This window comes from Rhinatrema bivittatum, chromosome 4 (genome assembly GCF_901001135.1).
Source record: "Rhinatrema bivittatum chromosome 4, aRhiBiv1.1, whole genome shotgun sequence".
NCBI classification, from domain to species: domain Eukaryota; kingdom Metazoa; phylum Chordata; class Amphibia; order Gymnophiona; family Rhinatrematidae; genus Rhinatrema; species Rhinatrema bivittatum.
Window position 1 is genome coordinate 221,127,181 of NC_042618.1, and position 12,031 is coordinate 221,139,211.

Below are 12,031 nucleotides of genomic sequence, written 5' to 3' on the forward strand. Positions count from 1 at the left end.
AAGCTCTGTGAGAGAAGGAATCAGGGCTCCTGCAGGTCCTGTGATCTTTCACTGGCTCACAGCTCCCATGCTGACTTTCAGTACTAATGTTGCTGCCGCTTGCAGATCACTGTCAGGCTATGGGACCAGCTGTGAGGGAAGGGGAGGGCTAAGTGTGCACAGGCCAGTGGACATTGCTTCTGTTCCTCTCACCTTACCCTCCACTGAACCTACTCAAGAGAAAAATGTCCCTGTTATCAGCCATCTTTGGGCTGGAGCCCAAAGGAAAATGTCGCTGATCCTGGCCACAGGAATGTTTGGAGGAGGAGGAGGAAGTGTAAGGTGTTTGAAGGGAGGGATCAGATGCAGGAAAGGTTTGGGGCAGGCCTGGTGCAAGAGTATTTGGTGCCCTAGGCAAACCTTCAGTCTTGCACCCCCCCCCCCCCCCCACCCCAACTTACCTCTAGCACAGCTCTCGCTTCTACTAGGCAGTGGCACCAGAAGAGTTATCCTTTTTTGGCAGTATTAGCTCTGGCATAGCACCCCTGCAGGCCTTTTGCTGGCAGGATTTTGTTTCCTCTCAGACTTTGGCGCTGTAGGCAACCACCTAGTTTGCCTAATGGAAGCACCGGCCCTGGTTTAGGATTTGTATCAATCAGAGAGAAACTCGCTCTGGAAGGTGAGAGAAGGAGAATGACAAAAGATTGACTGAGCAATGTATGAGAGGAGCTTGGGGTGAGAGGGCATCACATGAGGGGGAGATGAGAGAGGGGATGATAGAAGATCAATTGGGATAATAAGAAGGGAGTGAAAAGGGATCAGCTGGGGAAATGTGAAAAGGGCTGGAAAAGATGAGAAGAGCTGGTCAATGTAAGAGGGGATCAGTCAGAGGACTGGAGGTTGAGGAGGGGTCAGCTAGAAAAGAGAAGTTAAGACAGGATGTCCTCTGGAAGTGATGGCAGTTGAGAGATGATCAACTGGAATGCAGAGAGGGTGAGAGTAGAGAAATTGTTGGAGGGGGACCGTGCCCCTGCTAATTAGTTTTGGTTATCCTCTGGGGTCATGTACATTTTCAGGCACTAAAATAGGGTCTCATTGGCTAAATGTTTGGGAAGTCCTGCTCTAAAAGGTGAGCTTTTAAGACTAGATTTGAATATGCCAAAGAGGAAGTATGACACTCCAACTCAGGAAGTCTATTCTAAGCATATGGCATAGCAAGGTGGAAAGTGCTGAGTCGGGAGCTGGTGGTGGAGTCGGAAGGGCACAGGTAAGGTGACTTGCCTGATGAATAGAGGGAGGGTGTAGAGAGCTGGGTCCCTGCATCCCTCATCCTATCTCCAAAGAGATTCTCCCCGGTATACAGAAAGTCAGCGAGTCTTTCCTGTACCTCTGGTTGGAGATCCGAGGCCCACAGCAATGCCATTTTGTGGGTGCCAGTTCCTGCTGCAGAGACCCTTGATGCCATTTCGAAAACATCATAGCTCGCTCGTGTTTTCTGCACTCCAGGCCTTTATGCCCTAGTGACATGAGGGTGTCCTGCTGCTGCTGAGGCAACTGCTTGCCCACCTCCTGCACCTGCTTCCAGATGTCCCACGAGTAGTAGCTCATGTAGGAAGCTATATGGGCAATAAGCACATGAGGTCAGCAAGTTCCAGGCCTTAGTGACTTATCCACCTTAGTCTAAGTTTTATCATGACAGGGTAGTCTTGCATACGTACCCTAAGTTCCTGCCTAAGATAGTGATGGATTTCCATCTTAACCAGTCCATTGCCCTGCCATGCCCTATTCACACCAAGGCAAACAAGTCCTGCAGAGTTTGAACTGCAAGCAATCCTTAGCCTTCTATCTGGTGCGGACAGAAGCCCAGAGTTATGCCCAAGCAGGACTGCTTCATGGGGGTCATGTCAAGGCTCATTCTGTCCGAGCCATGGCAGCATCAGTGGCCCACTTGTGAGCAGGTCCTGTGTAGGAGAACTGCAAAACTGTGACATGGAATTCTCTCTACACATTCATATCTCAGTATTGCTTGGATAGGGATGACTGATGTGATAGTAGGTTTGGACAATCTGTCCTTCGGAATCTGTTTGAGGTGTAGAACCCAACTCTCTCCCACCTAGGGCCCATTGTTTGGGTTCAAGTTGTCTCCCCTTATTGTTACCAACAACACCATTGTTATGCCCATTGGCATCTGGTTGGGTATTTGTTGGTCCCCTTTTATGTTGGAGGACAGCCTCTAGCTAGGGATTCACCCATGTGCGACGACTACCATCCTGCTTGTCAACGGAGAAAGCAGAATTACTTATCTGAAACAGGTGTTCTCCGAGGACATTAGAATTTTAGTCCTCATGAAACCTGCCCGCCACCTCGTGGAGTTGGGTTTCTCCTGTTTTTTGATTTATGTCTTATTCTGTGTTATAAGACTGAAGAGGGACTCCTGCGTGGACGCTTGGTATAGGGCATGCTGGGCATGCTCAGTGTGGCAAGTCAAAATTGTAGAAACTTTGACATAAGTTTTTTGTGTTGGGGCTCATCTAATGTCATCCACTGTGTGAGGACTAACATCCTTCTGTCCTTGGAAAACACCTGTTACAAGTAAGCAATTCTGCATTCCATGGGCTAATTTGGCCATGGGCAGTGAGAGTTTAATGAGCTGGAAAAATTTGCTCTGCAACTTGTAGTTTGGGGACCCCTTTTCCAACCACATCTCCAATCTTCCCTCCTTTTTCTCCTCCCCCATTCCTGAACTCTGCTGTTCATCTCCTCTCCCACATTGATACCTAAAATTCCTCACTCATAAAATTTGCAAGAACAAAACAAATTAAATTATACAGATACAAAGCAAGGTTGGAGAACCACTTTTGTTCATTATATGAAATAAATTTAAATGATTTAATATGCAAAATAATTCAAATGTATGTACATGCTCTGCATAATTGCCACAAAATTTCAGAATGTTTGCTGCAGAATTTGCTGCCTTTTTACCACAGAATCTATGCCTGAGCTTCTGCAGGAAACTGAGGGCTATGATTATAATATAACCCTAATGTGATTAGTGATTATTATAAATCATTTATTTTTTAAGTCATGTTTGAATTCCACCATACCATTATGCTAAGATATTGATATTAAGTAGAACCTTGTGGCATCTTGCCACGAGGCCGGCAGCTTATCATTTTGTAATACATTTCTTATATTAAAATTAATTTGGGCAACTTACATTTACAATAGATTTAAACACTTGTAGGAAACTATATCAACAAAATGAAATAGAGAAGAGTCTCAGTGAGCATCCAGTACCAATTTTTGCTTTTTTTATGAGGAAGACACTCAGCTAACCAAACCTGCATGATTTTTCCACCTTTCTGTAAAATCTCTTTTCCTTTTCTATATTTCAGTAGTGAATTTAAATCTCTTGCTGTTTCTTAACTTGCTTTTAAGAGTGGCCAAAGATTAGCAAGTATGCGAATGGGAAAAACTGTGGTTGCTACAGTGAAAGCTGTTCTGAGAATCAGGTCACTTGTAACATGAAAGTTTTCTCATTGTCAGCATCCAACTGTTTGTATAGTAAGAGGTGATTAAGTGCCTTTCTGGACTCACTGGGAGGAAGAAAGCAGCCTCATTGCTCAGATTTGAGGTGATCTCTGGTTGTAGGAGTACCACTACCCTTGAACTCCAGTCATCACTTCAGAGACGGGCCAATTGCCCTGCCAGGCCCCATTCACACCACGGTTGGATGCATAATAATAGCGTCCAATGCAGTAAAATTAGCATGTCCAAAACGCACACCCTAAAATATGCGTACCTGACAGTGCTCAACACATAAAAATTATACGGAAAAGAAGACATTACCGCCAAATGCAGGAAAGTGTGCCCAAAGGCTGGGCACCCAATGCACATTTTTAATGCTGGAAAATTAACCCCAGCTCTGGAGGTGGAGTAAAGTTTACTCGCAATCAAGGGCTAATGAGAAACATAAAAAATGTGGACCTCTGTTGTGAAAAATGTCCCTTTGTAGGTAGGGTTGTTTAGAGAGATTAGTATAAGATTTAGTTATTTGGGGTTAGAACAAAAAATACAAAAATGTATATAGTGAGTAGTGGAGTTGAGCATGATTAGCTAAAGGACAACATTAAAAAAACAAAACCACCTTTTGGTAAACACAATTGCAGATTTCTATAACTTGATGTAAGCGATGCACTTTTGCTAAGAACGCACAATTTAGACATCTGTGCACCTGATGCAATATACTTTTCAGCGCCAGAAATGCACATTTTTCCTTAGTGTGCCCTTTTGGTACATCGCTTCCATCTTTCTCATTTGAATATTGCATCGGGCGCACAGAGGATGTGGATGAGGGCATGTTAGGAAAACGGGTGCTCATATTTTTTGTGTGCGTTTTATTCCGCTGGGCTGTGAAAGGGAGAGACAGACTAATTCCCCTGAGCTCTGGCCACATAAGTCCCAGCAGGGAGGTACAGAGACACTACCCTTGAGCTCTTCTTACAGCCCCAGAGAGGCAGAGGCTGTACAGCAATAGAAATTCAACTGCTTAGGTTCATTAAAGGAGTCACAAACTCTAGCCAGGGCAACCACCTAGGATGCCTGGCAGTGGAGGTAGCATGCTGCCCTCTTAAGTCAATGTGTAAGCCCAAAGGATGGAAAGTGCCAAAAACAAAGCATACCCTAAGCCTGAGGTGGCCAGCTTCAGAACTACAAACGGGCACTTGCATGCAACCCTACCTTATGCATATTCATTCTGGATATCCTGAAAACCTGGCCCGTTTGTGACTCTGAAGTGCTGGCGTTGGCCACTATGCACTATTCTGTCCAGCATCTACCCTCATTCTAACTTCTCATATAGTCAGTGCTCAGCTCAGCCTCTCCTTTTGGTAGTTAAGACATATGGCCCCGCCCCCTTCCTGAACCACGCACAGCAGCACCAAAACTAGCCATTCCGGCGGGAGGCGTCACTTCCGTAAATATGTGAGGTAGGGTATCGGGCTATACCATTGCGACACGTTGTCGAGCTGCGAGCTCTAATAGCTACATTTAAAAGACGATCTGTGGAAACGAAAGGCCTCGTGTTGGTGCCAAGCGCCTTGTGGTTTGCTTTGTCCAGCTGATCTTAAGTGTGCAACATGTTCCTCACAATGGTTAGGTTTTCCCCCCCACGGATCCAGGAGAGCGTTCTTTGGTCCAGTCCAGTTGGTGAGAGTAATTGGAGAAAGCAGCCCTTTAAACTGCCAGAGAGACAAACAAACACCCACCGAGACTTCGGTTTTAAAGAGTGTGACAGCAAGATAAACAGAGGAGGGAAAAGGAAGTGCTACAGCCTTTTTAACAAGCCAGTGTGGAGGGAAGCATCGCCAGTCTAATAATACTTGAGACAAAAGAGGGTAGAAAACAAAAACATAAACCTGACACAGAGAGAGACCTACAGGCACCAACGTAGTAAGACAAGACACGGGATAGGGAGATTCAATCAGAAAAAGTGAGGTAAAGAGCGTGAGCGAAGGGAGCAGACATAGACACGGGACTGGAAAGAAAGTGAGAGACATTCAGGAAGGGAAAAATACAGTCGGCGAGATACACAGCGAAGAGTCTGCTTTTCGGTGAGTGCCCCCTCTCTCGTTTTATTGCGGTTGTTACTGTCAAGTAGCCATTTCGCTCCCCGACGGTGGGGGGAAATCCAGTGGGCCTCCCTTTCTCACATCTCATGGCCACACCGTAGCCTGTAGTGGTTGAAATTTGATTCCTTATACTGTGTTAACGGCATCGTCTGAACGTAGAATAAATAGCGCTCATGTTTTTTAAGCGACGTCTGCGAGAGAGGAGCTGCCCCTCTGTATGTGCCCTACAGTGAGAGAGACAAGCGGATGGGACGGGGGCACGAACGTTTCACATTCTCTAGGAGTCGATGCAAAGGGTTTTGGCTTAGAGTCATTTCCAAAAATAAACCCCTTGATCCGGGGGTAGGGGGTGAGAAGTGGCAGCTGCGGGGGTCCTTCCTCAATACAGTGTTACTGGTCTCTGTACAGTTTGGAGCCTCGTTCTCAGATTGTTTTTCTCCTCTTCCTCCGCGGCTTGGTGCGTGCGGACTAAGGGGGTTTGTGTTTTTTTTTTATTTTTAATGAATCCCTTCTGGTCTTGTTTTGATGGCTTCTGGTGGTCACGTGCTCCGGTGACGTGACTAGCTCTTCGGTGCCGAGGCAACGGCTTCGCTTTCCAACTGGGTCTTCTTGGGGCTGCGCGAACTAGCGGTTTGCGTGACGTCAGGCAGTTTGGGGGCGTAGGTAGCCCTTGCAGCCAATCAGCTAAACTAATTATATCGGTTATATTAAAGTTAGTCTGTGCCCGAGTCCTCCGAAGAGGCAGCAGGAGCAGACGAATTCCGCTTCCACTTCCTTACTTTCAGGCTGATTCACTCAGTACGATGTGCTCCGCGCGCGACCAACCTCGCGAAAACTAATAGCGCTCATCACATGCAAATACATGTCGATGAGCCTATTATAGTTGCCTGGGATACTGAAAATAAACGTGAGGCTAAGCCGCACATTAAATTATCCGAAATTAACGCCAGCCCAAGTGCAGGTGTTAAAAGATCTAAGCAACCCAGGAAAGCGTACACCCTCTGACTTAATATCCTAGCGATATAAAGTCGGAGGCACCAAAAATAAAAAAATAAATAAATCTGCCCGCCGGTCAGAGGGTTAAAAAATAGAATGCTCAATTTTGCGGGCATCCGTTTTCCTAACCTGTGGCTGTCAGCGGGTTAAAAAACCGATGCCAGTAAAATTGAATGCCGGTTGTCGGACCGCTGACCAGCTGCCTCTTCCGCTAATAAGGAGGCGCTATTGTCTCTAGCACGACACCTCTCCTGGGCGCATGTCGGGAGAGAGGGTGCTTAACACTGAGCACCGGCTCTCCCGCACTTTTTATGAAATCGGCCTGTTTTTGTTTTCACAGTTAGGCATTCTTTCTTACATACTTTCTTTACATAAATCATTGAGCATAAATAGTTATGCTGGAAAACCAAATGTAGTGAAAAAAGCAAGTTTGCTTACCATAAGCGATGTTTTCCATAGATAGCAAGTTAAATTAGCATTGCCTTCTGGGGTGACGTCCTCTGGTGGCATGGGGTGGAACTTTATCTTAATGTACAGAGCTTTGTTCTGTGCCCATGTGGGTTGGTTTCCTGCACAAGCCCATCTTCTCTTCAGTTGATATTCAAGCTATTAAGCAAAGCGGTTTTTTATTTATTTTTTGCAGAGAGGCAGCCCAGGGAAGTGGGTGGGCCTCATGGCTAATTCATCTTGCTATCTCAGAAAACACCGTTTACAGTAAGAAACTTGCTTTTCCAGTCGATAGCAGGGTTGAATTAGCCATGCTGTCATGGGACCATCAGTCTGGCGTCGGAGACGGAGCTTCCCAAAGCTTTTACAGAGCTTAGCTCTGTGCGGCTGTGCGTGTGTTCCCACGCAGGAAGACAGATTCTCCTCAGTCTGTCTTTTCCGCGAGCGGGAACGCACGCGGAGCTACAACTCTCCTCAGCATTTAAAAAAGAGAACAAATATTATAAAAAATTTTCTGGAGGACCACGAATCCACTCAGCGCCATTACCATGCCCTGACCATCTGCTTTTAAACCCTGCAACTGTGGTAAAATAATGTCCATTACCAATGGACATGAGGCCTGCTATCTGTGCTTAGGCCCAGATCACAACCAGTCGAAATGCCAACATTGTGGGCATATGTCGCTGCAGGCGCAACACCAAAGACCTGCAAAAATTGAAAAATTAAAACTTTCCCTCACTGGTTCCTATGCCCCCCCCCCCCCCTCGGAGGCCCACTCCTCCCCGGGGCTGAGGCCACAGCATGCCCCTCCGCTTCAACGGGCAACGTCATTGGAACCGGGCACCTCGCAAATGGGCCCACAAAAAGTGAAAAAAGGGAAGTCATCAAAAAAATTGGGGCATCACCACCGTGACTTGGGCGAGTCCCCGTATGCGTCGAGGCCGAAAACCGTGACATCACAAAGCGTCAATCTGACCGAAGCTGCTTCATCGACTCAGGTTCTGGAGAAACACCCATTGACGCATTTGACGCAACCATCTAGAAAGCCCCAAAAGCGTTGATCAGAGCAACCTTCAATGCAACCATCGATGTATCGCTCGAAGCAAGCACCGGATCATCGTTCGAGTCAAGCTCTGGTGCATACCTCGATGTATACCCCGCACATACCTCAACGCGCAAACTGGCGCAAATCCTGGCGCACGAACTGATGCAAACGACACGCCCCCTCAAAGCATTCAACGGTACAGCACTCAAGGCATTTTTCCATAAAAAGTTCAGTTTTTGCCTACACAACCATCAACGCAACCCAGTCTAGTGACAACACCTCAATCGAGGCTAACTCAGACTTCATCTCAACATACTTCGACCCCAAGAACTACGGTCAGGCCTTCCATATCACAGGGCCAAACAGTTCCAGAGGAGCACACTCCACGCTCTGAACAGGAACATCCGTCCATATGCTGGACACTCACAGACTGGATTCTCCTCTGGATTCGGAGGACGAGTGGATACGAGTATCGTCCTATTCCCCTTCTTTCTCAGGTCAAATTTTTTCAGACCTTTCTTCAGTCTCCAGAAGGAAAGGCGCCTTACCTCAGCTACAGGAACCATTGGCAAAGCGCCAAAGATTGGGACAACCTGTGGAAATATATATGCACCAGCCTATTGCACCAAGTGCAGACATATTATTGGCTGCAATTCCACATCAACCACATCAACCTTCTCCAATTCCTATTCACTCACAGATACCGGAAGGGACGCAACAAGCCATAGCCCAATTATTATCTGTTTTTTCAGGCTTCTTAGCCTCCCTACAGTTGGGTCACCCTAACCGTGTGCCGGTTCTTGTCAGTCCAGGTGAAGAATGTCCACAGATACCACAGCCTTCACCGGACATATCACCATTACTCCCACAACCTACACCTCAGAAGGTGCCTTCAGTGATTACGCAGCATTCACCCCAGCCTTCGACACCTAGGCTTACCAACTCCCCTCCATTGCCGAAACATCGCCAGGCTCCTCTACAGGGTATCTGTAGGACCTGCCAGAAGGTCCCCAAGAGCCTTACTCTCCACCGGAGGACCTTATATACCCCAAGTTTATAGACCAGGTGGGCTTGGTCCTTAATGTGGAAGTCCACAAGCTACCGGACCCAAGATCAGAAACAATGGGACTCTTGAAGATCTTCGATCTCCCATCGGATACAACAGCGCTTCCATCACATCGAGTTTTAGATACAGTACTTGAAAGATCCTGGGAAACACCATACTCTTATCACCCCAGTTTCTAGGAAAGCCAACATGAAATTCAGAATGCAGCAATCTACATTCTATTCCTCACCTCAACTACCGCACACATCCATAGTAGTGGAGTCGGCCATGCAACGAGCCAAAACGTCCAGATTGCACTCTAATACACCACCGGGGAAAGATAAATATCTTGATGACTTTGGAAAGAAGATCTTCCAATCCTCAATGTTGGGGGCACGAATACATCAGAATCAGTTCTACATCGTACAATATCTGTATGAATCGTTACAACAGCTGAAAGGACTCCTTCCAGGCACAGATCCTAGAACTCCACCACCACAAGCAGTACAAGACATGGAGGAGGGCATTCGACACCTTCTGCAAACGGTATATGAAGGCTTCGAGACATCTTCAAGAGCCTCAGCATCGGCTATAGTGGCCAGACGTTTGACGTGGCTCAGAGCTAGCGCTATACGAGAAGACATCCTCTGCCAAGGAGACACAACCTGTTTGGAAATTGACTTCAAGAAACAGTGGCTCAATTAAAAGAGCAGAATGTAGCGGTTCAAGCCTTAACATCTTCCAATACTTTTATGGAACCTTCTCCCGCCGATAGTTCGCACTGGCTAGAAGAGCGCCATACCACAGACGACCGTTCAGAACCTATCCATCCTATAGGCTGCCTTCTTATGCTCAACCACCTCAAAAACCATCGCAACACCAACAACAATGTTGAGGTAGACCACACACACATCAACAAGGTCAACCACTCTCCACTGCTTCAAAGGCACCACCCTCTTTTTAATTCCAGCAGGGCCACCACCCCCCACGGCTGTGAGAGGGAGAATCAGAGCATTCAGCCAAGCTTGGTCACAAATTACAGCCGATCGCTGGGTTCTAGAAATAGTCAATCAGTTACACTTCCTTTCCAGGCCTTCCCTTCCACATCTCATTTCAAGCATGGGCATGTGCTCAAATCATCTTCGGTTAACCAGAGAGATATCAACTCTACAGCAACAACAGGCAATTCATGTCATACCATCAAAACTCCACAATATGGGGTTTTATTCCCCTTACTTCTTAATACCCAAAAAATCCAGAGGTCTATGCCCGATTCTGGAGTTACGTAACTTAAACACCTAGTCAGAGAAAAATTCAAAATGGTCTCCCTGACAACTATTCTTCCCCTTCTTCAACCCAACGATTGGATGTGCTCTCTAGACTTGAAGGATGCTTACACTCATATTCCAATGCAGCCCTCTTCATGGAATACCTCTGTTGCTAATGTGGAGGCGCGGTCGCTTCTGGCAGGAGATGTGAGCCCTTGGATCGCCACGCCGCTCAGGGAGGAGCCCTGAGAGCACAGCGAGAGGTGAGCTGAATAAGCACGGGCGGAGCAGAACAAGGCAGGATGAAGACAAGAATGACTGAAGGTCTGACCCTCTACTGGACCTGCATGCTTCAGGAAGACCAACAACGCAATGGTGGTCTTTGAATGGTCCTCTGACCATTCCAAGCCCTTTTGGACCTGCTGCTGGGTAAAGGCAAGAAGCGACAGGCCGGACAGAGGACGAAGGCAGACGGAGGCCTTGAAACATGGAAGACTCAGATGTGAAGCTTGGAGACAAGATGTTTCAGAAGGGAAGACTCAGACGTGAAGCTAGAGCATGGAAGCTCAGACGAAGAACTTGGAGCATGAAAGCTCAGGAACAAGGTTCAGGAACAAAGTTTAGGACTGGGTTGAGGCTGCGACGCAGCATGCCTTACACAGCCCACCACAGGGCGGACCCACGGGACTGGTCGCTGACCACGCTTGAGTGTGAGGCAGACTCCAGATGGATATGTGAAAGATGAAGCTGGTAACATGGCGAAGATTCAATAGAAGCCTGTATCGAGGCATGCCCTACACAGCCACCCATGGCTGGTCACGGACCACGCTGAAATGGAACAGGTTCAGTCAGAGTCTTAGGAATGAACGAAGCAGCCCCAAGAACATCCGGGGGCTGGAACGAGAGTCAGGATGCAGGACCAAGACAAGACGTGGCTTCAAACAGGGAATGCAGGACCAAGACGAAACTTGGCTTCAAACAGGGAACGCAGGACCAAGACGAGACTTGGCTTCGGGCAAGGTTGACCCTCCGGAGACTAGAGCTGCAGACGAGAAGACAGGCAATGTGTCACGAGGAGACAAGACCACCACATGGCATGCCAGGAAGGGTGGCATCAAGGAACTGGATGCAGAGGTGAAGACAAGGCATCAGGAAGAAACACCAGGAGCCAGGAACATGGAACTTCTGGAAATACGAATGAAGGAACTCCGACAGAGGACAAGACCAGGAAAATGAAGAACACTGAACACGAAGCCATCTACACAGATGAAGACCACGGAGGACCTGGACCGGTCATGAAGCACAGACAACTGTGGAACCCAATCCGAAGGCCAGAACTGACTGAAGAGAAGCCCTTTTATAGGGCTGGAACAGGAAATGAAGATCAGTTGGCTTCTGGTGGGGCTGTGGGCTTTTCCCGCCGCTGGCCCTTTAAATGGAGTTGAAGAGGTGCGTGCCGGCGCCTAGGAAGGGACAGGAAACAGGACCCTGGACAGCGGCGTCCCTGCCGCACAGGAAGCAGATGGAGGATCAGGCCCCTACAGGAGGAGGCGGCTTCCCTGCTGCACAAAGAGGATGCAGGGCGGCTCCATGCCGTGAAGAACACTGAGAACTGCGGCCT

At 47.7% G+C, this 12,031-nt stretch overlaps 1 protein-coding gene across 2 annotated transcripts in view; it reads left to right on the top strand.

Annotated features, from left to right (window-relative positions):
* TCP11L2 (t-complex 11 like 2) overlaps positions 1-12,031 on the top strand; it is a 153,522-nt gene that overhangs the window by 3,078 nt on the left and 138,413 nt on the right. Inside the window, exon 1 of one of the 2 annotated variants that reach the window (XM_029599740.1) lies at positions 5,196-5,591. The exons of the other annotated variant lie outside the window; for it this stretch is intronic. The gene's annotated coding sequence lies outside the window, so the exon portion shown is untranslated. Of the gene's footprint in view, positions 1-5,195; positions 5,592-12,031 lie in introns of those variants that run through there. 2 annotated transcript variants of the gene reach the window in all.